Source organism: Tamandua tetradactyla, chromosome 3 (genome assembly GCF_023851605.1).
Source record: "Tamandua tetradactyla isolate mTamTet1 chromosome 3, mTamTet1.pri, whole genome shotgun sequence".
NCBI lineage: Eukaryota > Metazoa > Chordata > Mammalia > Pilosa > Myrmecophagidae > Tamandua > Tamandua tetradactyla.
Window position 1 is genome coordinate 107,382,905 of NC_135329.1, and position 26,070 is coordinate 107,408,974.

At 37.6% G+C, this 26,070-nt stretch overlaps 1 pseudogene; it reads left to right on the forward strand.

Annotated features, from left to right (window-relative positions):
- The first annotated feature begins 601 nt into the window (after positions 1-601).
- Positions 602-20,879, forward strand: LOC143675738 (serine/threonine/tyrosine-interacting protein pseudogene; annotated as a pseudogene).
- Positions 20,880-26,070: the final 5,191 nt, after the last annotated feature.

Here is a 26,070-nt window from a genome sequence, read left to right on the forward strand (position 1 = left end):
TTTAAAAAGGAATTAGTGTCTCTATCAGGATCCCCAAGACCATTCCCAACTTCATTTGTTCTCTGTGAGTATTCAAAGAATCCAGCATATAGTCATTCTTAGTGCTGTGACTTATTACAGTGAAAGAAGACAAAGCAAAATCAGAAAAAGGAAAAGACACATGGGATGAAGTCGAGGAAACCAGGCTCAAGCTTTAAGAGTCTTCTCCCAGTGGAGTCATACAGGATGTGCTTAATTTCCCAACAATGAGTTGTGGCAGCACTTGTGAAAAGTCAACCAGGAAAGCTGATTAAACTCAGTTCAGGGTTTTTCTTGGATACTGGTCATATTAGCACCGTTTACCTCGTACATATCCAAATCCCAGACTCCCAAAGGAAAACAGGTGTCAGCATAAATGCTGCTATAGGAACAGTTTAAGCTCTGTGAACTGCTTCTTGGTTCCAGGGATAGTAGAAACCCTCCTGAAATCCACGTTCCCATATGACAATGTTGTGAACAGGCCTTTGTAAGGAAGAGCAGTCAGTATCTGCTATGGTAACTCTATTCTGTGTGGTGTCAAAGTGTCAGGTGCTGAATATAAGTAACAGATACTAATAGGCTTATGAGAGAACAAGAGAGTCTGGTTGAATTATATGACAAAGGAGTTATTGATGACATTGTAAAAGCAGTTCCTGTACAGTACAAGGAAGGTAAGCTAGTTTGCCTCAGATTGAGGGATGAAAAAGAGTTAAGGAACTCTTTTCTATAGTCATAGAAAACTCAAGACTTGGTTATGAGAGAGAATACAGAGAGTAGAGTAAAAAGTGAAAGTTGGGTAAAGGGTATGCAGTGTGTATTTTTTTATGTTTTTGGCAGGGCGATATGGGTCATATTGAAAAGCTAATATGGGAAAGTTGGTAGAGGAAGAGCAGTTGAAGATGGAAAAGAGAAGAGAGTTTTCTGAGGAAGCAGCTGAGAACCAAAGGGAAAATTGGTCTTAGCCTGGACAGGCATTTCTTTTAACCCTGGTTCGGTATTGTAGTGCAGAAACTTTTGATTATCTCCACAGAAATGTGGCATACCCAATGTGGGTGTGACTTTTTGATTAGATGCAAATATGACTCCATCCATTTAGAGTGGACCTTGATTAGTTTTCTGGAGTTCTTTAAAAGAGGAAACATTTTGGAGAGAGGTCAGAGCTGAGCAGATGCAGACACTTGGAGAACAGAGCTGACACACCAGATTTTATTGAGGTGTCTGGCTGATACATAGCCAAGAATTTACAAGATGAATTGAGGTCTCATTTGAAAAGGAGGATCAAGATTTTGTTAAAAATGTCAGACTGACAAAGCTTTCTAACATTCATCTTATGGTGATGCTCTTGAATATGTAGGCATACTCTGATGAAAGCATTTCCATTTCTGATGAAAGCATATCCATTTTGAAGATAGGGAAAGTTTTGGGAATAAAAACAAATGGAATAAAGTAATGTAGCATTTCATTTTTCATTCATTTTCAGCAATCCCTCCCTAAAGGAACTATTCTAGACTTAGAGGTGCCAAAATACATGTGAAAAAAAATACAACTATATTGCACTGCCTTATCCATTTTGCTGACATCTTAAGGATGCTGTAACAGATCTCACATTTTAAGAGATTTCCTAACCATTTCAATGCAACTGTATGTTTAGTACCACTGCATACCCGGAACTATACCAACATATGGAGGATATAAATGAATCAGAAATTATATTGCGGGATATAATTTCTGAGGAAAGTGCATGCCACAATTTGAGACAAGGCGAAGACAACAAGAATACGACCCTGACTTTGTTGCCTAGAAAGGCCTGAGTAAGAAGCAATTACTCTGGGCTATAGGATCCAGTTAGTATTTCAGGAAGCAGTAAGCTCAAAATGAAACATGGACCCTTTACTTTAATGAACTCTGCACAATTAAGCAATTCCATCTCTGGCTTAATCCTTCCCTTCCCCTGCAGGTACCTTCTAGGTTAGGTATACGAACATTTAATATTACCCGAAAAGCTCATGTGGTTTGTCTCCATGCATGTGCTTACTACCCTCTCTGCTTCAAAAGCCACACCCAACTCTTCCCTGTTTGACTACCAGTTGACATCCCTTCAGGAACAACTGCAACATCATTTATTGTCAGACTCCTCTTGGCTAGGCTAGGTAAAATCTTGTTGCCTAAAAGTTACAACACTTCCCTGAAATTGCTTCTTCCCTGATAGCAGGAAAGCTCTTTCAAGGCAGTAGGTACCTGGTAACCATTTATATGAATGGACTGCATTCCCAGCTCCTAGAACAATTGACACCTAACAGGTTCTCTGAATTTATTGTCCAGTTGAATGAAAGGGAAGATGGGATGAGGTGAATAGTCTATAAAGTGGAGGGTCAACTTGTCAACTATTTCAGAAAAACAGAGCAAAGGCAGAACCTACTGGCTACTACGATTTCTTCTGGGGCTTGTGAGACAAGCTGATTATAATAAAGGAATAAATCTCTACTCTTCAGAAAAACTAGAATGAGACTTACTGTGGAAACCTAAAGGAATTTGTTTCTGTGTGTTTGCTACATGCCATTCGTTTTCGAAATCATCCTCATTTAATCCTCATAGCTTTGCTAAGTAAGTGTTATGTGATAGCCAAGTAGGTACTTTCTATTTTAAAATTGTGTAAACTTTATACATATACTCTAACTTAATAATGCAAAAATATGTGCACATAATATACATAATGGAAAAGCTATGCCATTGCCATTTCTAGTTGACACGTGTCTTTAAACTTCTGGCAACTAATAGACTTTAAAAATATGGTTGAGTTCATTGCTTGACATCAGATTAAGATAGTTTTCAGTGAGCTATGGAAGATTAAAAATTCAGCTCACTTATACTACTATCCACATTTCCCTTTATGCGGAGTTTGGATTACATTCTCACTTTTAGGTCTTCTGCAAGTTTCTTTATAATGTAAAATGTTTGGGCCATTATTCCCTGCCGTATTAACTTTAAGCTTAAGGAAGAGAAGGAAATTCATATTCTCACACTAACCTCCTTCCCTTACAACCTCCTTTTCTTCTGTACCATTATTGAAGTATCATGATTTGATATTTACTTTCTGTCATAAAAGTATAATTTAGTCAGATATTGAACATTTTGATGCAAAAAATTGATCATGGTCCTTTTAGGGTTGAGCAACATGTTTCAACCCATAGAAAGAAAACATATTCCAACATAGCGTAAAATACTAATAAGTGAATGTTTCCAACATCAAGTCAAATGAATTTTTTTTCAGTTTTTCTGTCAGTTCAGAGCATGCCACATATTTTATCTTTCAACCATGACCATCTTTGACAGCTCTTTGTTTGCCTCAGGGTTTCTAGTCTCACATCTATTCATTTCCTCAGAAGAAACCATGGTTTTTTGTTTGTTTGTTTTTGTTTTACTATAGAACTAAAATATACTGGCTTTTAAATCATATTTGACAAAGTCCAGTTTCACCTCTCATTATTTCTTGGTGTACTCATACCTCTGCCATGAACAGCCATGCTCTAGAAAGGGATCTGGATCCCGGAGTGAAGACGATGTGACGCGGAGTCATAGTCAACCCATGATGAGCATGTGATTAAAGCATGCCATGTGGCTTATCACCTCAGCATAACTTTGCCTATTCTGACAAAGACTTGATATGTATGCTTGGAAATCTTTTTCATAATTTTGAAATTATTCTTCAACTAACCTGGAGCCACCAGTGCTTTTGATGAAAGCTTTCACAGCAAGTTAACTACTGTTTCTTTGCCAATTGAGATTCTTTGCTCTTTCAATGAACTTTCAAGATCCTATTTTGTTCTGTACTTTCATAAAAATACATATAGATGCCAACCTTGTTTCATTCCTACTACTGTTTTGTTAGTCTTCAACTAAAGACTTGCATCTTCTCTCATTCCAGTAAAATTTATCTTCTTCCTCTTCCTCACTAATTTTTTTCTTCCATGTTTTCTAATATGAATGGAAATATTCCAGGTTTTACATTATAATACTGGAATTCTTATTAGATATAGGCCTTCTAAATCTAGATCTAATTTCTCTTCCAGAGTTTAACTCCCATAAGCTGTAGGTTCTGTGTGACTTCAACGTCATTTCTCATCTCTTAATTTTCTGTTTTGTCAAAAACACCTTTGTTTTTACAGTTTTCTTTGCTCCCTGTGCTTTTTTCCCACAGTACCCTTTTGTAATGAAAATAAGTATCCTCAATTCTCTTTGAAGCAAAATATTGGAACTTTTAAGAAGTTTATCTTCACTAACTTATGTCTATTTTCCTCTTGATCAATCGTGTATTCACTTTGGTATTTCTATATCAAGCCACTTGTCTTTCTCAAATGCCTGGTTGTCTTTGATTTTCTATCATGAGTAAAAGATGAGGTTGATGATCATAGATAATTGACTAGTTGATTGAACTTCTTCTGCTGGGCTGGCATCTGTTTCTTATCTTAAAGCAATCAATCAAAAGCCATTCTCTTTGAACTGGGAGAACTGATAGCAAGTTCTGAGTACTTTTCTAAAAAAAAAAAGAAAAAGAGGGAACTTATACTTAGGCACACATGCCAATACTAAGAATCCTAGTCTTACCTGGATAGATCATTCAAATTATTCAGAAAACTATTTTCCAATTTTAGCCAGAATAGAAACTGCTGCTTTCTGAGTCTTTGTGTTTGAATCTAAGCGAGCCAGTTAGCTTTGCTTTTATATAATCAGTTTTAAAGTTATTCACGTTATTATTCCACAACCCTTGATTGTTTCCCTTTCTAATCAGTCTCAGCCTAGAGCCTTTCCAGGGTTCTTCCAGGAGGCACAGTCCCTACTTCTGATGAAGCCTTACTTTGAACTTCTTCCTCTACTCTGGTCTGTATGTCAACGTGGTCCCACTGACTTTCCCAAAATACCTTATTTTATTGATGTAATCTGTACATTCCTAGGATTATTATAGTAATTCTATTTTGTGTTTCCTTACTCTAATTTTACTGACTGTTGAGATGCATGTTTCTCAGTCATTCATCTTGAACAGGAAGTGTCAGTCAGAAAGACATTTATTACCGCTCCAGGGGCAGTGTGTCGTACCACTTAGATATTGGCAAATGAGTAACAATGCCTGGCAACAGGAACTTAGTTCTAGGGGAAACAACCCACCCTATGGTTTGCAGGTGTTAGTGTTGCGCACAGAAGTGCCTCACACAGCACTGGATATGCTTTATTCACATGGAGAACAGAAAGTACAACTGGCTTTGCTAGGCAACAGGCCTCAATCCAGGGCTGTCACAAAGAAATGTTCTGTGTATAAAACCCTTCTCTTGTGGGTGTACCATAGAGAAGGAATCACTCTCCCTCCTCACCAAAGACATATCACTAGGGTGTAAGCTAGATGCCATAAAACATGTCTATCTTACACTGTCTCTGGTGGATTTATGTATATTTGCTTGGGATAACAGGGGAAACAATGCATTGGTAGTGCCCTTAGGTACTACGAGGATTGTGTCTTATCTTGCCAGGATGACATCTGGTCCTGAGCACAGGATGCATTTGTGGGTCCCAGTGAAAGGTGGCAGGATGTGCTAGGACTAACCCCTACCAAAGGAATAAATCCAAATATTGAATGAAGCTTTGAATCTGCTCATTACTAGATGTAAACATTGACTTAAACTAAAAGATTAGGCAAAAATGATATGGCAAGGGAAAAAAAATGAGAATTAATACTTGTTGTGTTAGTGGCAAGAGCTAGGTGAGTCTATGAATGGTAGTTTTTGTGGAAGCATTGTGTGCAGAGAATGCAAACCCATATCCAAAGTATGTATCTATTCCAGTTAGATCAACTCGCTTGCCCCTTCCATGATGGAAGTGGTCCAATTGTAATCAACCTGCCACCAGGTAGCTGGCTGATCACCTAAGGGAATGGTGCCATATTGAGGGCTGAGTGTGGGTCTCTCTTGCTGGCAGATTGGGCACTCAGCAGTGGCTATAACTAGGTTGGCCTTGGTGATTGCAAGTCCATGTTGCTGAGCACATGCACAAAATCCATCCCTACCACTCATGACCACTTTGCCATTGGGCAATAGCAGGAGTGGCTGAGGAAAGAGGATGACTTGTATCCACAGGGCAGGTCATCTTATCCACTTGATTATTGAAACCTTCCTCTGGTGAAGTCACCCTCTGGTGAGCACTCACATGGGACACAAATATTATCTTCATGTTCTTGGCTCACTCAGAAAGGTCTATCCACATACCTGTTCTCCAGACCACTTTGGCACCAATTTTCCTATCACAGTCCTTCTAAGTCCCTGACCATCCAGTCAAAACAGTAGCAACTGTCTATGAGTGAGTATACAGATGCACCTCTGGCCCGTTCTCCTTCCAAGCAAAATGAACAACCAAGTGCACTGCTAGAAATTCTACCCACTGGGAGAATTTCTGCTCACTATTAAAAGACTTTAAGGACATCCCGGAGTGGGGTTGTAGTGCTGCAGCTGTCCACTTCCAGGTGGTCCCTGTGTATTGTATAGAACCATCTGTAAGCCAGGCCTGAGTTTTCTTTTCCTCAGTCAACTGACTGTAAGGAACTCCCCAAAAGGCCATAGCTCTGGTCTGGGAAAGAGAAGGTAATTTGGCAGGAGTGGGGGCCATGGGCATTTCTGCCGCTTCATCATGTAACCTGTGTCCTCACTACCACTTGAGCACCATCTGTAATATACTATTTACATTTTATGATGGAGTGTTGCTGTGCATGCCCAACTTTATGGCTTGGTGGGTCAGACAATATCCAGCTCATGAGGTAACTCAGGTTCATGGTAACTTGGTGGCCCATGGTTAAGCATTCAGTCTCTACTAAGGCCCTGTAACAGGCTAAAAGCTGTTTCTAAAAAAGAGAGTAGTTAACTGCAGTGGATGGTAAGGCTTTGCCCCAAAATCCTAAGGGTCTTTGTTGTGATTTTCCTATTGAGGCCTGTCAAAGGCTCCAGACAGCATCCCTATTTGCCCCTGATACTTCCAGCACTATGGGATCTGCTGGATCATATGGGCCAAATCTCAGAGCAGCTTACACAGTAGCCTGGACCTGTCACAGAGCCTCCTCTTGTTCTGGTTTCTACTCAAAACTAGTGGCTTTTCTGGTCACTCAGTAAATGGGCCAGGGTAGTACACCCAAATGAGGAATATGGTATCTCCAAAATCCAAAGAGGCCAACTATGTGTCATACCCTTTTTTTGGTCGTAGCAGGGGCCAGATGCAACAGCTTATCCTTCACGTCAGAAGAGATATCTCAACATGCACCACACCACTGGACACCCTGAAATTTCACTGAGGTAGAAGACCCCTGTATTTTTGTTAGATTTATTGCCCATCCCCTGACCTGCAAATGCCTTACCAATAAGTCTAGAGTAGTTGCTACTTCTTGCTCACTAGGTCCAAACAGCATGATACCATCAATGTAATGGACCACTGTGATGTCTTGTGGGAGGGAGAAACGATCAAGGTCCCTGCAGACAAGATTGTGATACAGAGTTGGAGATTGATACACCCCTGAAGGTAGGACAGTGAAAGTACACTGTTGGCCTGACTCTGAGGCAGATAGGGATTGCAGGGTCTTGCATCTTATCTATGTCTTCATGGAGCTGGTGCCAAGGATCTGGCTTCTCCTGGGCATGTCCTGGCTAAAGGCCCTAGGAATGCCATTTACAACTCACAGGTATTTGTGTGAATGCCCCCTTTATGCCCTTTGGAATAGAACTCCTCACCCTCCTGAGTCTTAGTTGCAGAGAACTGATGCAGGTTGTCCTTTGGCCCAGCCTTTGTATGTAATTGTTTCTCTCACTCTCCCTGCTGCCTACAAGCAGCTGTGGATATAGCTGACATGATCATGATTTAATTCTGTGAAACGTCCTCTTCACAACAAACAGGCCAGCACTTGCCCAATCAGACAAACAGGTACCACCACTTGCCCAAGTTGACACATGAACCTGACCATGACACTGTTCTTCCCCATTCCCTCATCAGCCAACTAAGCGAGCAGCTATAGCTCCAGTCACCACAGCTGCCTCCCATGAGGCTAAGTAAAGGAGGACAGTAGCCACAGCAGGTACGATTGAACTCTGTCTTGATGGCAAATTATCAGCTTCTTTCTCCTTTTCCCTGGATGCTTACACAGAGTCTAGGGGGGTGCTGACAGTAGCTTCTGTCAGTTCAATAACCATTTTGATGTAGGGTCTGGTTTGCAGAACTTCCTACTCTGTCATCTTCTCACAGTGTTCTGTCTAGGCTTCTAGGATGTACATATTCATGTCTTACATTTGAGAAGTTCTGTCACTATTTTTTGTGATATTCCCTTTCTTTCCTTTCCTCCTGGAGCCCCTGTAATATATATATATTGGTATGCTTGATGCTTCTCCAGAGGTCTTTACCTGTTCCCACTTATTAATTTTTTCTTTGTACTCTTCAACCTGACTCATTTAAAAATTTTTTTTTAGCTTTAACTTTGCTGATTATTTCTTCTACCAGATCTGATATTTTTTCTTGAAACCCTCCTGGGAATCTTTTGTTTCAGTTATTGTGGTCTTGAATGCTAGTAATTCTGTTTGCTGCTGCTTTAGAATTTCTATCTCTTGACTAAGATTTACATATTGCTCATTGTTTTAGTTTGTTTAATCTCCAGAATGCAATATACCAGAAACATGTGGCTTTTAAAAAGGGAATTTAACTTACAAGTTTACAGTTCTAAGGCCATGAAAATGTCCAAATTAAGGCACTAACAAGAGATTACCTTCACCCAAGAAAGGCTGAAGTCATCTGGAACACCTCTGTTAGCTGAGAAGGCATATGGCTGGCATCTATCTGCTGGGGTCTTTGGTTTATGGACACCTCTTCAGCTGGAATGGCACATGGCAGCGTCTGCTAGCATTCTCTCCTAGTGTCTTCATACGGCTTCCCCAGGGGCATTTTCTTTCTACATCTGTTGGTACTGAAGCTTTTTTCCAAAATGGTTCCCTCTTAAAGGGCTCCAGTAAACAATCAATCTTACATGGGTGAAGGCATGTCTCCATGGAAATAACTTAATCAAAAAGATCCCACCAAGCAATATTGAGTGAGAATTTAAAAGAATATGGCTTTTTCTGGGGTACACAACAGTTTCAAAGCAGCACACCCATTCATTTTTTCTTATATATATCCTTTAGTTCTTTCTCTGCATGAGCATTAAGATATATACTTTAAGTCTTTGATATGTCCTTAGTCTGACATTTTTGGAAAACTTTTCAGCTAGTACATATTTTCAAATATTTCTGCCCCTCTCTTATTGTTTTTCTCCTGCAGAGACTCCAATTACATGTGTACTAGCACACATGTGCGGCCACATTATTTGATAGCTTAATGTTCTGTTCATTTTTTTTTATTAGAGAAACTGTAAGTTTACAGAATAATCATGCATAAAATGTAGGATTGCCATATACCACCACCACCACCATGCATTGGTATGTAGCATTTGCTACAACTGAAAGCACATCTTTATAATTGTACTATGAACTGTACTCCATGGTTGGTTTAGGATTAACTGTGTATTGCAGTTACACGTTGTTTTTCAAATTTGGAACCATATGCATCACCTTATACTTGCCCTTGTTATCACATTCAGATTTATATTTCAGTACTGTTAATTGTGTCCTCAGTGTTGTACTACTATCGTCACCATCCACTACCAAAACACTTCCATCTTTCCACTTAGGAATGCTGTACATCTTAAGTCTTAACTTTCCATTACCTATTCCCATCCCATTCCTTGGTAACCTATATTCTAGATTCTGTCTCTGTGAGTTTACTTATTATAATTGTTTCAAATCAGTGAGATCATACAATATTTGTCCTTTTGTGTCTATCTTATTTCATTCAACATGATGTCTTCAAAATCATCCATGTTTTTGCATGCATTTGGACTTCATACCTTTTAATGGCTGAATAATATCCCAATGTTGGTGCCTACTACTTTTAATTTATGCAGTCATCAGTGGATGGACACTTGGTTTGCTTCCATCTTTTGGCAGCTGTGAATAATGCCACTATGAACATCAGTGTGAAAATATCTATTTGAGTCCCTGCTTTGAAGTCTTTGGGTTTTTAATCTAGGAGGAGAATTGCCATGTGATATGATCATTCTGTTGTTAGATTTGAACCATCAGACTCTCTTCCACAGCGGCTCTGCCATCAGAAATGAATGAGTGTTCCTATTTCCCCAACACTTTTTTTTTTTAATTTTTGTTTGTTTTGATAACAACTATTCTAATGGTTGTGAAATGGTATCTTATTGTGGTATTGATTTGTGTTTTCCTTATGGCTAATGATGTGGACCAATTTTCATGTGCCTTGTGGATATTTTTATAACTTCCTTTGGAGAGATGTATATTCAGGTCTTTTGCCCATTTTTTAATTGGGTTGTTCATCTTAAGTTAAATATATATACTAAAATATATATTTTAGTATATATTAAATATATACTATAATATATATTTTAGTATATATTAAATATATACTATTTATAGTATATATATTAAATAAATGCTATTTATAGTGTATATATTAAATATATACTATTTATAAAAAATTTTGTCTGTTTTTAGATTTATTGCTTGTCAAGTCTAAGAAATCATTGCCTAACACCTGGTCTTGAAAATGTTTCCTCACATTATCTTCTGGAAGTTTCATTGCTCTCTTTACTTAGGTCTTTGATCCATTTGGAGTTAATTTTTTGTATGGTGGGGGGGGTGTTTTTTTGTTTTGTTTTTGTTTTTTTGCAAATGGATCACAGCTTTCATAACATCATTTGTTGAAGAGATGTTCTTTTCCAGTCGAGGGGTCTTTGCCCTCTTGTCAGAACTCAGTTGATCATGGAGGTAAATTAATTTCTGAATTCTCAATTTAATTCCATTGGTCTATGTCTATCCTTGTACAAGTGCCAAACTGTTTTGATTCCTGTGGCTTTGTAATAAGTTTTAAGATTCTTCATTCTTTTTTCAAGATGGCTTTGGCTATTTGGGACCTCTTACCCTTCCATATTTGATGACTGGCTTTTCCATTTCTGCAAAGAAGGCTGTTGGAATTTTGACTGGGATTGCATTAAAGCTATAAATTGCTTTGGGTAGGACTGACATCTAACTATTTTTAGTCTTCTAATCCATGAACATGGAATGTCCTATTTATTTAGGTCTTCTTTTATTTAGTTATTTATTCATTTTAGCAATGCTTTGTAGTTTTCTGTGTATGAGTCCTTTACATCCTTGGTTAGAGTTTTCTCTAGACATTTCTTTAGTTGCTATTGTGAATGGAATGTTTTTCTTAATTCCTTCTTGTGATTTATTTTCTTCTTTTTCATTTCTTGTGTATAAAACCATTACAGGTCTTAAGGTACTGATCTTGTTCCCTGCCATGCTGCAGAATTAATTTTCTAGCTTTAGGTGCTTCTTTGTGGATATTTCAGGATTTTCTATAAATAGGATCATGTCATCTGCAGCTAGCAAAAGTTTTACTTCTTCCTTTCCAATTTGGATGTCTTTTATTCCTTTTTCTTGACTTACTTCTCTGGCATGAACTTCCAGTACAATGTTGCATAATGGTGATAGTGGGTGTCCTTGTCTTGTTCCTGATCCTAGAGAGTACGCTTTTAGTATTTCACATTAAGTAGGATGTCATCTGTGGGCTTTTCATATATGCCCTTTATCACCTTGGGGAAGTTTCCTTCTATTTCTTGTGTTCTAAGTGTCCTTTTTTAATCAATAGAAAGTACTATATTTTGTCAAATTCCTTTTCTGCATCAATTGAAGTGATTCTGTGTTTTTTTTAATATTTCTTTCAGAGTGTTGCTGTGATATATTACACTAATTTTCTTTTGTTGATCTCCACTTGTATACCAGGGATAAATCCCCTTTCATCATGGTATATAATTCTTTCAGTATGCTGTTGGATATTTTTGCTAGTATTTTGAGGATTTTTACATCTTTATTCATAAGAGATATTGGTCTTTGAGTTTCTTTTTTTGTGGCATCTTGATGTGGCCTCAGTAGGAAGCTTCTAGAATGAGTTCAGTAGTGTGCCTTCCTTTTCAAATATTTGAAAGAGTATGAGCAGAATTGGAGATAAGCCTTTTTGGAATGTTTGGTAGAACTCCACTGTGAAGGCTTTTGGTCCTGAGCTTTACTTTCTTGGGGAATTTTTTATTATTGATTAACTCTTTTCCTAGTAATTGGTTTGCTGAGATCTAATTCTTCTCGATTCAATGTTGATAGTTTTGGGTCTTCTAACAATTTGTCCATTTCCTTTGGGTTATATAATTTGTTGATGTACAATTGTATATAGCATCCTCTTAGTCCTTTTTATTTCAGCATGTTCAGTAGTAATGTTCCTCTGTTCATTTACAATTTTGTTTGTTTTCTCTTTTCCTGTCGGTCTAAAGTTTGTCAGTTTTATTAATTTTTTCAAAGAACTAACTTGTTGATTTTAATTTTTTTCTGTTTTATGTCTGCTATAATTTTTCCTTCCTTCTCCTTCCTTTCAATTTAGCTTTCTTTCTTTCTAATTATTCCAATTTTGAGGTTAGAGATCTGATTTGAGGTCTTAAGTATTATGAATTATAAATTTCCCTCTCAGGAATTTTTTTTCTTTTTTTTTCTTTTTCTGCATCCCATAAGTTTTGGTATGTTATATTTTCATTTTCCTGAAGATATTTCCTAATTTCACATCTTACTTCTTCTTTAGCCCTTGGTTCTTTAATTTTGTTTAATTTCCACATTTGAAGAATTTTCCATTTCTCCCTCTATTTCTAGCTTCATTCTGTGTGGTTGAAGAATGTACACAGTACATTTTCAATATTTTTTGGCATTTAAGACTTTTTTTTTTGACCCAACATATGGTCAATCCTAGAGAATGATCCATGTGTGCTTTAGGAATATGTATTCTGCTATTGGTTGTCGTGTTCTCTATAAGTTTGTTAAGTCTAATTGGTTTAGTGTTTCATTCTGTCTATTGAATGTGGTTTGTTAAAGTCTCCTATTAATGTAGAACTGTCATGTCTCCCTTCCAGTCAGTCAGTATTCACTTATATATTTGGAGGCTCTGTTGTTATTTATCTGTATATTTATAATTGTTATATCTTCCTGTGAATTTTCCCCTTTGTCAGTATTTAATAACCATCTTTGTACCTCATAACAATTTTTGATTTAAAGTCTATTTTATCCAGTATTAGTAGAGCCACTCCTGCTCTCTTTTGGTTACTATTTGCACAGTGTATATCTTTCCATCCTTTCACTTTTAACCTACTTTTGTCTTTGATGTCAAAGTGAGTCTCTTCCAGACAGCCTACAGTTGTCATGTTTTTTTATCCATTCTGCCAATTTTTGCCTTTGACTGGAGAGTTTAATCCAATTACATTTAAAGTCACTACTGATAATACAGGACTTTTGCATTAGTTAGTAAGCTGCTGACATGCGATATACCAGAACTGGAATGGCTTTTAAAGGGGAATTTAAATAAGTTACATGTTTACAGTTCTAAGCCTATAAAAATGCCCAAACAAAGGCATCCAGGGAATAATACCTTAATTCAAGGAAGGCTGATGGGTCAGAAACATGTGTCAAGTGGGAAGTTAAGTGCCAGCATCTGCTGGTCCCTTGCTCTTGGGCTCTGTTGCTTTCAGCCTCTGTTTCTGTGGGGGTTCCTCACTTTGCTTTTCCAGGGCTGGCCTTCATCTCTTGGCTCTCCTTGGCTCTGTCCAGGTTCTGGCTTGCTTAACATCTCATAGCAGAGTTTGCTGGGCTCCAAGCATTTCCAAACAGTCATGTCTCTGTTCTCCAAATTTCGGCAACTGTGTCAGCTTTTCTCTGAAGTTCCTATCATCTCTCTCTCTGGCAGCTCTGTCCATTTTGTCATTTCTGGCTCTCTCCAAAATGTTTCCTCTTTTAAAGGATTCCAGTAAACTAATCAAGACCCACTTGTAATAGGTGGAGTCACATCTCCATCTAAGCAAAGGTCACACCTGCAATTGGGCATGTCACATCGCTGTGGATATAATCTAATCAAAAGTTTCCAACCTACAGTATTGAATTAGGGTTAAAAGAAACAGCTGCTACCACAAGGTTGGGTCAGGATTACAATATGGCTTTCCTGGGATACATAATACTTTCAAAACGACTCAACTTTCTTGTGCCATTTTGCTATTTAGCCTTTTTTAAGTCATAAACTGCTTTTATCCTTCACTTCTGTTAAAGCCTAGCTTTATATTTATTTCACTTTTTTTGTATTGCATACCATGTTGAGTTCCTTCTCATTTCTATATGTTTTTCACCTATTTTCTTTGGTTAGCATTGGGTCAGAATTTAGCATCCTAAATTCATAACTATTTAATTTGATGCCAACTTAACTTCAGTAGCATGCATATATACTTTTCCTATACCTCTGTGACCCCACAATTGTTTTGTACTTGTTACCATTTATATCTTTGTAGATTGTATATCCAAAAACAGATTTATTATTATTTTCCATGTATTTTCATTTTAGCAGCTATAGAAAGTAAAATTGGAGTAATATATAAACAATACAATACAAAATTACTGGCATTTATCATTACCAAATGGTTTTACCTTTACCACAGTTTATTTCTTTAGATAGTGGTTCAAAGCACCATAATGTCCCTTCTTTGCAGTCTGAAGAACTCCCTTTAGCATTGCTTGTACGTTGGTCTAGCGGTGATGCACTTCCTCAGCTTTTATTTATCTGAGAATGTCTTAATCTCTGTCATTTTTGAGTATGTTTTTATTGAGAAATCTTTACCCACATGCAGTCCATCCAAAGTATATAATCAGTGACTCACAATAGCATCACATAGTTGTGTTTTCATCACCATGATCATTTTTACAATATCTGTTACTCCAGAAAAAGAAATACAAAGAAAAAAGAAAACACACACATCCCCTACCCCTTACTCCTCTCTCTCATTGACCAGTAGTATTTCAATCTACTCATTTTTTTTTACCCTTTATCCCCCCCATTTATTTATTTCCTTACCCTTATTTTTTTAAATCATTTTATCCTGTACATTCCCTGGATACAAGGAGCATCAGAAATTTCCCAATTTTGTTTTATGTAGGTATATGTGGCTACATTTAGAGGTATACATATACTGTATATGTATGTCCTTTTCTCCATTAAGAAGTGTATTAAAAATTAAACAGCACTGTATTTTCTTTTATTCTGCATTTTCAAAATTTTCCACAATGAATATATTTATAGAAAAAAAATGGAGCATCAGACACAAGATTTTTCGCAATAACATGGTCACATTGTAAAAGTTACCTAGTTACACAATTGCCTTCAAGAATCAAGGCCACTGGAACACAGCTCAGCAGTTTCAGATACTTCCCTTCAGCTACGCCAATACACCTTAACTAAAAAGGGTTATCTGTATAATGTGTAAGGATAACCTCCAGGATAACTTCTCAACTCGGAAATCTCTCAGCTGCTGAAGATTATTTTGTCTCATTTCTCTCTTCCCCCTTTGGATCAAGAAGGCTTTCTCAATCCCATGATGCCAGGTCTCGGCTCATCCTGTCTCTCTCATTTTTTAAAGAGTCTTGCTGGATATCAAATCCTTGGCTGACAGTTATTTTCTTTCAGCACTTCCAGTATTTCATACTGCTGCCTTCTTGCCTCTATGCTTCTGATAAGAAAGTGACACCCAATGTAATTGGGACTCCGCTGAATGCCACACATGGCTTTTCCCCTGCAGTTCCCAGAACTCTCTCCTTATTCATTGCATTTGATAGTGTGATCAATATATGATGGTGTGTATTTTTCTTCATGCTAACCCTGCTTGTTGTCTGGGATTCTTGGATGTGCATATTCCCATCTTTTACTAAGCTTGGGAAGTTCTCTGTCATTATTTCTCTGAATATTCCTTTTGCCCCTTTCTCTCCTTCTGGGACATCTTACTGTGTATATTGCTTTACTTGATGGTTTCTCATTGGTGTCTTAGGTTATTTTTACTTTTAATACTACTATTTTCTTCTCAGCCTGACTCATTTCAAGTATCTAGTCTTCAGATTCATGGATTCTTTCTTCTGTCAGATCTAATCTGCTCTTGAAACCCTCCAGGGCACTTTTCATTTCACTTATTGTGGTTTTCAAGTCCAGGAGTTCTGTTTAGTTCCTTTTCTAAAATTTTTGTCTCTTAGACTTTCATAATGCTCACTCATTGTTTTCTTGATCTCCTTTAGTTCTTTCTCCTTATTTTCTTTCATCTCCTTGAGCATTTAGAACATTTCTTTAAAAGCTTTGTTATGCCCACATTCTCATCTTCTTTGGTATTTTCTGTGTTTTTATGCTTTTCCTACAGATCACCATAATTTATTATTTATCTTTTCATCTTATAGCAAACTGTATACTTTCTTAATATTTTAAAGTATTAACTCTAGGATTTACTCCCTGGGATGTCTGTTTTTTGGTTATGCAAACAGCTAGAGATAAAAGGACTGAAGTGAAAGAAACCTTCCCTCAGGAAGGTCAGCCCCGGGCAAATGCACTGTGCTGGGTTTCCTTTGGGCTTCTCTTGTCCTAGGCTTAGGCGTGTTTTGGAGTTCCCTTGTTCACAGGAGTGTGCTTCTTTCCTGTTTCTCCCAGAAGACACCCCTCCATTTCCCGGGTGTTTGATGCTGGCAGACCTTTATCTCGGAATATCTGCCTCTTTATTTTTCCTTCACTCTTTTCATTGTCCCTAGCTGCTTCTGCTCACAGGACAAATTGGGAGAAGGGCCACTCAGGAGGACTTCCCCAAGTCGGTCTTTTCTAGCAAAACTAGGGCTAGGCAGCAATGAAGGGGACACAGTGTTCCAGAGTGCCCTGGGGAAGGACCAGGAAGGGCACCAAGATCTCTGCCTCCCCAAAGCTGAGCTTCCCTGGCTGCCAGCAAATGCAGCCCTTCAGTGAACTGTCACCACAGCCCTAAGAAAGCACATCTTTAAGTCACTTCCATCTGTGCCCTGAGGTGGCTTGAAGCAATGGCTGCTCTGAGAGCTGGGCCTCAGCAGTCCAAATTCACTAATCAGAAGCCATGATTCCCAGTGTCTGCCCATGCAAAAAAGAAAAAGAAAGAAAGAAAGAAAGAAAACTATGCTCAACCATGACAACCAAATACTTCTTGGAAGAGTATTTTTATGTTACTTTATGTCACCAGTGAGCTAGTTAGAGGCCGAAATCTGCGGTGGCCTGCAAGAGTGGGGATGGGTGCTGGTAACTGCTGTGTGCAGACAGCAATTTACTGTTCTTTCCTGAAGTCTATTAGCCTCTTCTTGCTCTTCCCGGGACCCATACAGTATTCTTCTGGTGCCTGGACTTTCAAAGTACTTGTTTCAGGGAGTCTCTGTCAGTTTAATAGTTTGCTGGAAAAATTGAATCCTAGAGCTCGCTACTCTGCCATCTTCCCACAATCCTCCCAATTCTTTGTTTTTATATTCCAATCTCTTTATATTTCCCTGTATGTCTAATTTGGGTTAGAGCCTATTGTTATGGTTGTTATTGCAGTGTCTAATTTAACATTTTCCTTTGTGTGTGTGTATGTGTCTGTATGCATACACATATCCCTTTTGCTTTAGCTATTAGATATTTCACCTCTAGAAGTTTAATTTTGGTACTTTCACTTTTTTGGTCATGCTCATACTTAACTATGTTAATGAGCATGTAAAATATAATTACTTTCATGCCCTTTAAAAAAGTCTGTCCATCTTTTTCTGGGTATATTTCTGTTACTAGATGTTTTATCTTTTGTATCCTATTTTCCTGTTTCTTTTATGTCCAGTCATTTTTGCTTGAATGCCAGACATGGTAAATTTTATGTTATTGCTAGATTCTTTTTATCCTTCAGATAGATTTTGCTCTGTGATTGAATTAAGTTACTTGGAAACATTATTTTGAAGGTTGCTTTTAAAACTTTTTGGTGAGGATTAAAAAAAAAAAGGCCTAATTTTTCCTACCTCTAAGCTAATACCTTTTTGATGACTCCATTTGATAGAAAAATGTTAGGATATAGTTCCCCTCTGGCTGATGGACACATGAACTATCCCTGGCTTTCGGTCAGCTCTGAGAATCATTTTGCCTGTTCCTTTCTGATGGTTCTTTGTTCTGTCAGATGCATGCATTGTTCAGGATCAGTATTCTGCCAAAACCTCAAGGAAATGTCTCTTTAGGACTCATACTCTCCATTAAGCTTTTTTCCTGGTAGCATTCTTCCCCTTAGATTCTGGCTTCCTGGGCCTCTGTGAATTCCTGACTGTTGCCTTAATTCAGGAAGACCACCAGGCCCTCTGTCGGTTCCCTTTCCTTATACCATTGCCTGAAAACTCATCAGTAGGCTGGGGCAATCAGAGGGCCCACCACATTTATTTCCCTTCTCTCAGGAATCTATTTTCTTGTGTTCAGTGTCTGAGAACTATTGCATCAGGTAATTTGTCCTGTTTTTATTTTTTCAGTTCTCTGAAGGAGGATGAAAATAGTCTTAGTTACTTTTGATCAGAAACAGACCCCTTTCCTCTGGCTTTTAGTTACTTCACATCCACTTGCCTTTGGTCAACAAAACTAGATATTTGTTTCCTGCTCATCCCTATTTTAAGCCACCATAAGTCAATAAAAATGATTGTGAATTAAAAAAAAATTAGAGAATACCAAGTATTTGGGGAGGGAGGGGGCACATACTTGAAGGATAGATGTATGGCTTATGTCAAACACATAGATTGTTTTGACATTACATCCTGAAGTTTTACATCCTGTTGACACAGCCTTATTTCACCCTATGATGAAAGACAATATATCACACAGACTTCTTTAAATATTCACTCATATTTGTGATATATTAGACTATAAAGGACAGTAAAACAGTAAAATAGGTGTTGTGGTCCACATATGGAAATCGGCTGCTTTGTTCATAAGCAGGCCGGTTAGGAAATGAGGTCCCCACTGCACAGCTGAAATTACTTGAAAGTAATTTAAAGGCCAAAAACAATCAAATGAAAATATAAGAGCTATTCATTATATGTAGCTAAGAAAGTCAGCAGAGAAAATCTCATTTCAGAATCTTGCTAACCATTCTGAGTTGGAAGACACATCTCCAATGAATCAGAATGGCAGAGAGAGAGGCTGTTGTAGTAATTTGCACTCAGTAAACAATTGGCTTGTGCAGCCTTTAAATCCAAGAAAATCTTTGTTAGCTTTGAAAGCCCCCGACACTTCAGTGGGCCATCGTTTTCTTCTTGTATGCTATGACAAGTCCTATGTTAGCACATATTTGTTAAATACCTCAAAGCAGTGTGTGCATGGGGATAGTCAGTGATGAGAAACAGCAATCTTACTCCTGAAGGAGTATATAATTAATGAGGAAAGAAAAAAGCCTGTTCAAATGTGCACAATCCAAGGCACTGAGTATTAGGTGCAATTAAGATAGCCTGGAAAATAAAGCTTGGAGGAAGAGATCTTACCTGGATTGGTCTATAAGGGAAGCTCTCCTGTAAGAGGAAGGCTTTAAAGTAGACCTTGAAAGGTAGGGAGGATTTCCATAGGTAATAGGAATGGTATGTGAGCTTATTCCAGGTAGAGGCAGCCAACTGCAAGGTAGAGATTTAAAAGGCTAAAAATCAAGCAAGGACAGGGATTGGCTGGGGCAGCAGGGGCAGGAAGGTGTGGGGGGTATGTATTGTAGGGCTTCTCTGTACTGGGGCCTGGGAGACACTGGGGGTGCAGAGACACTGGGTGTACGGAGAAGGCAGCATGTCGGGGTACCAGCTGTCCATTCCTCCTCTTTCTTCTGTGGCTGCCACCCAGATCCTTTAGGTTGTGTTAGCTATAAGTTGCCATCCACAGCCCCATCAATCCTCAGGTCCACTGGTTCCCCCTTACATCGGCCAGCCAGCTCTGAAGGTCTGCAGACCTAGGAACTCCCAACCAACCCCCACCCCATCCCCTGACCTAAGGGCCAGGGGACTGGGACCATATAGGACATGAAGTTGGAATTCTCCCACCCTCCCACAGTGCAAAGAAGATGCTGAGGGATGAACCTATCCTATGAGTTGAGAGTTGCGAGAAATTTTACCTCTATTGTTTTTAGGCCCATATTCTTCTATGAAAAGTAAGCTACTTATGCTATGGAAACATGGAATAACCCATGTATAAGACAAAATATTGAAGCAAACTTTGTTAAACCAAACTTCCAGCAATTTAGATATTTATTCGTGGTTATTGCAGGTAATCCAGTTGAAAAAAGTACTTTCTTTCCCCATGACTAAAAATAATTTATTGAATAGAACTTGTAAAAGGGAGAAAAAGTTTGTCCATGGAAATACAAGAATCTCCAGGAATGCTGCCTTTGTGTTATGGAAACATTTGGAATGAAGTACAGTGATGCATTTGCTTGTTTATGTTCAAGAAAGGTGATGTATTCATCCTAATGCTGGATTCATCTGTCAACTTCAGGAATCTGAAGCCATCTACCTAGAAAAATTAACAAAACAGATGATGTCACCACTACCCCTAGAAAGGTCATTATTATCTGTCCATTCTGATACCACAGGCAGTTTGAAAAGAACACATAAAGAAGATGATTTTGGAAACATGCAAGTGGGAACTGCCCACAATGGCTGACTCAAGAGCAACATTATAGAAGATGTGACTTTCTATTTGGGAAGGAGGAAATACTAGACACAATAATAATGTAAAACAGGACAAAAATCAAGTAGTTTCTTTTCAATTATATGTTGCTTTCAGACATGTTTCTCTGCAATTTGTTGAGCAACATTTTAAGATGATGCTGGACTTCTGCAATAGATGGCACTGATGGTTTCACTCCTTTTTGCATTTAAAAATTTTTCACTTTACAGTTTTGTTATAAACCAAGGATTTGGGACTTGCAAAGAGTTATTATTGCAATAATGCACTTTATCATGCACATAAATTTCAAGTATGTTGTTACTTTAAACAAAATGCAAATTTAGAAGGATTTGTTATAAAACTTGGGTAATTTATAACAAAATAATTGAAATTTTTCTAAAAATTAATTTAGAAATTTATGTACATTACATTTTAAAAATTATTTTCCAATTCAGTTTTATGATGGAGCCCCTTACAGAAACATTGACAAAATGGAGGAACTCTGCCATGTTTCTCTTTTTTAGTATGGCTCAATAACTTAATTGTCCTTTTATTTTTCTAAGTTCTTCTTGATCCTTCATTAATAGTCTTTTAATCACGTCATTAGCCAATTTTTCTTACTTTAACATGAACTGTTATTGCTTCTTTCCCTATTACCCTCCTAATTTGTTCGTTCCTTAAAAAAAAAAAAGTTTAATGAAGAAAGGTAATGTTTTACTTGATAGTATCGATTCTCCCATACATAGAAAGTGACTTCCCTTTTAGCATTACTTTTTATCTGTTCTTTTGAGGATCTGTTTTTTTTGTTTTTGTTTTGTCTGAAATGGTGCTAAATTGATTATAATATACCAATGTAGCATTATTTTCCCCCAAACGAAACCCAAAAATAGAAAAGTGCCTTGCATCATTTAAAAAAATGAAGATAAATCCTCATGACCTCCAAAATTAGTATACAGAACAATGAAAAGTAAGATTAATTTTTTTGTAATTTCTTTGTTTTTCAGACCATAAAACAGTTTAAATAAAAAATATTAAGATTTGGAGAGACCTAAGTAAATTATTTGGAACATGTTCATTCTATATTATCTGAATGATTCTGTGACATTGTGCCAGCTCTGATAGAAGCTTTTCTCTGAAGACGTATTTATTGTGGAAAGTGATTTGTGGGAGACCTTATTTTTTTGAATTAGCTTTTTAATAAGCTCCTTAAATTGAGTTAATTCAACCTTCCCCCATAATTTGCATTAACAACGTCACTTTATGAATCCTTGGTTGTCTGTGCTTTTATTTATATGTATAAAAATTGTTCTAAGAAAAACATTTGCTATTTTAAGAATGCAATGGGAGGGAGGAGAGCAGTGTTTTTAACTTTTTATGGTTGATGACTTTGGGGTAACATAAACAAAACTTTGTATTTCACTTTCCTCAGTCCCCTCTTGAGATGCTTTAAGGATGGGAATGATTTCTATACATCCTTTTGGTACCAAGAGGTACTATGCAAAGTAACCTATTATACCAAGTGACTTGCTTTGCTTTCCTATGATGTAATAATACACTAAAAGCTATCTTATCCAGCATAGTGAAAGAGTGGAGATATGTTAAAATGCCTTGTGAATTAAGAATTAATTCTTGTTGACCCAGGTGATATTCTTTTCCTTTCCCCCATTTTACCATCTTGAAAACAGCATTGGGATAATCCCAGTAGGGTCAAGTATTCTGCTGTGTGATTAGCTAATTTGGTGCGGTGGTATAATGGAGTCAAGATTTGTACTGGATGTTCAGAAATTCCAATTAACAAAGTGCCACATAACACAGTCTCCTGTATATAGACCATTTATTGGACAGAACAGCAATGATCTCTCTTGCTAGTTAATCTCTGATGCCTCATTCTGTAGAGAATCTTCATAAATGTAAATTTAGGTTTAAAATGAAGAGGTAAGATTTCTTTATTAGCTTCTTAAATACACATATCCTCTCTAGTCATCTGGCCAAAAATATGTTTGGTTATTGATACTAATTTATAACTGTTTATAAATTGAAGTAATGTCAAAAATGTTTAGCATGCTCTTTTTGAGATAACGTAAGGTTTCTGTAGAAGTATTTAACTACAGTCTTGAATTATGAAGTTGGTATGTATATATCAGGATCTCAACTTGATGCAAATGAGCAGTTACCTGCTGGATTTTTTGTTTAATAACTGGGTAACCCATATTTCCATGCAACTTTAGCTTCACTTCAATGTTTACTTTATATTTGTGAATTCAATAGTGCTCCAATTAGGAAATGATAGGAAATAACTGATAACTATTACAAGGTTTAATTTTAATTAGAGAAAAATTTTTCTAGGGTCTCTGAATACTAGATTTTTTTCCTTACCTATCATAGCAGATTTTTAAAAAATCACTCAAAATATTCACGTTTAGCTTCCTCTCAAAGGGAATTGTCAAACCTCACAGTTCAAAGTGTTTTCAATAGATCAGTAACATTATACTGACATGTAATTGCTATTTACTACACAGCAAAAATGATGCCAGAAGAAAAATAACCTACAGTGTCTATTTACCTTTGTATAGGCAATTGCTGAATTTACTCTTAACAAACATTTGTACTTGGATAAAATGTTTATGGGTGTATAGGAGTGTCACAGTGCAAGATGCTGCTAGCCCAGGCACAAAGTATTAAAAGATTTTTGTGAAGATTGGTAATTGTATTAAACTATTGTGTTGTTACACTGTAAAAAAAAAAAAAAGAAAGAAAAGAGAAAAAATGGCTAACAGCCTCAACTGGATAGTCTAAGAGAAGAAGGAGCTACAGAGAACAGTTGGCCACAGGATTTTAAAGAGCTTTATATGGCAGGCAAAATGGTGTTTTGGGCAACTTAATCCCTTTTGTCCTACCCATATTATAAGCCACAATCAATACAAATTACACAATTTAACAGAGTATATATTAAGGACCAGGGCTTTATTGGAAAAACTTGAGATCAAAGATAGGCAGGAAAAGAAGTCATGGGAGCCCTGATACTCCATTCATCCCTCACAGAGCTGTGCAGAATCCAGAGCTGGTCCAGTGTGTCTCAGTTGGTAGTGGATAGACCATTTTTCCTCACTATTCTTTTTCTATAGAACAAGTATTGAAAAATAGCCCTGTCTGTGGGTGAATACACAGATGACTTAGTCACACGGAGTGTGGATTTGGGACACCAGTATTTATAGGTAGTATCTGGGGAAGCGAGATAGTCACACCTTGGGACACATGGCATATTATTATGCCCTCTGTAGGGGGGGGTGATGGGGTGGGAGGAAGCTACATGGGAAGCTGAGTTTGAATGTAGTTATTCCCACTGGGAAATGGGTACCCCATCCCACATAGCTCTCAGGGTCACTTCTGGACAATTATGTTCATTACCATCAAGGGATTAGAATTAACAGGGTTAATAGAGGTGGCAAATAAAATTTCCAGGCACCAAACAAAAAAAAGCAAAGTGACCGGTGGGGTTTTTGACATAGTGGAATGATTAAGCGCATTCAAAGTTAATGCTGTTTAAATACATGGTCTTCAGACCTGTAAGAAGTACTATGGCCCTGATTGTCCAGTAGCTATTGAAGATTCTGATGTAGGTGGTAGAACTCCAAAGTCAAAGGGATTATTTAGGAGACTGTTGTATTTCAGACAAAAAAGATATAAGGCAGGGACGATGAAATTGGGGGGCAGGGGAAGGATAGCTACTAGTAAGAACCTGAGTAGGGGAGGTCAACAGAATTTACTGGCCCATCAGAAGTGGAATGGAAGAGGAACAAGTCAAGGATGACGCAACTCAAACATAAGTGACTAAAAACATGTCAGTATCACTAACAGTAATTAAAAAATTGAGGAGTGTGGGAAGTGGGCATTAAGTCTGGGTCTTAGATGTGTTGAAGTCTAGATGTCAAAGAATAATGAGAATATGCTAGGCTTTATACCATCAGCATTTTAGGTGAAACATTGATTTACTTCTTAGAACTACTCTATGAAGAATAAACTAATTATCAGTATTTTACTGGGACAAAATCTGACTAAAAGAAATTAAGCAATTGGCTAATTATGACATTTAGCCAGAAAGTGGCAAAGCCCAAACTCAAACCAAGTGTTATGTCAAAGCTGATCAACTACCAAATCGATGAACAAGTTCCAAGCGAAAGGCCAGATCTTAAGGAATGGCAGAAAAGTTTGAGCTCTTTACCTATCCCTGGAAACAGGAGTGAGCTGCAAGAAACAGATTGTCTGAAGGTAACATGAAGAGATCAAAAGTCAGACACCAGCAAAACATTCAGGGACCCTAATGGTGGAGAGTAAGAAGTAAGAATAGAATGAGTAAAAAGGGAAAAGGAAATCAGAAGAGAGGGGTGTGTCAGAGTCACAGAAATTAAAACAAAAAACAAACAAACAAACAAAAAACAATCTACAATCTAAATTGTCAAAAAAGAGGTCTTGAAAGACTGTCAGAAACTCATGGAATAATAAAGTACTTTACAGTTCCTGATACAGCAAAAGAACTTTTGAAATATTTTATACATACTGACCATAATCATCAAGTTTATCCCATTATACAGATTGGAAACCACAGGTACAGATAACGGCTGTGTAGAGAAGTCATGCCCCAAATCACTCAGCCCCTAAACCTTACATCCATCGACCCCTCTTCCTCTACCCACCCACTTACTCAGTGGCCTACATTCCTCTAGGTTTGCTGTTTTGCCAAAGAGATGCTTAGCAAGGTTTGCAATGATGGAGTCCAGGTGCCAGGGGAAGGCAAATGGGACAGAGCAGAGCACCACTACCTGTGGTGGGTTTAGTAGTGTTTCTCTCTCCCCAAAATCCATGTCCCCTAAGAACTTAAGATGCAATTAGTTACTTGCAGATATTAAGTTTAGGTCATACAGGATTATAGTGGGTCCGAAATCCAGTGACTGATGCCTTTATAAGGAAGGAGAAGATACACAAGGAAGGTGGCTATGTGAAGATAAAGGCAGATATTTGAATGATACAGCTACAAGTAAGATGGTGCCAACCACTAGAAGCTGGGAGGGAGGCAGGGAACAGGTTCTCCCACAAAGCCTCCAGAAGGAACTAACCCTTGCGATGCTTTGATTTCTGACCTCTGTCTTCTTGAATTGTGGAGAATAAGTCTCTTTTGTTTTAATCCACCCACTTTGTGCTGATTTGTTATAGTAGCCACAGAAAACTGATATACCGAACTTCCCTGGTGATTCTGGGGAGTGCATATGTAGAAAGAGGTATTGGTCCTTGAAAAAAAGATCGAAAACGAACCATATCAGTCATTTCCTAACTTGCTGTGTTTTGGAATCACCCGAGGACTTCTAAAAG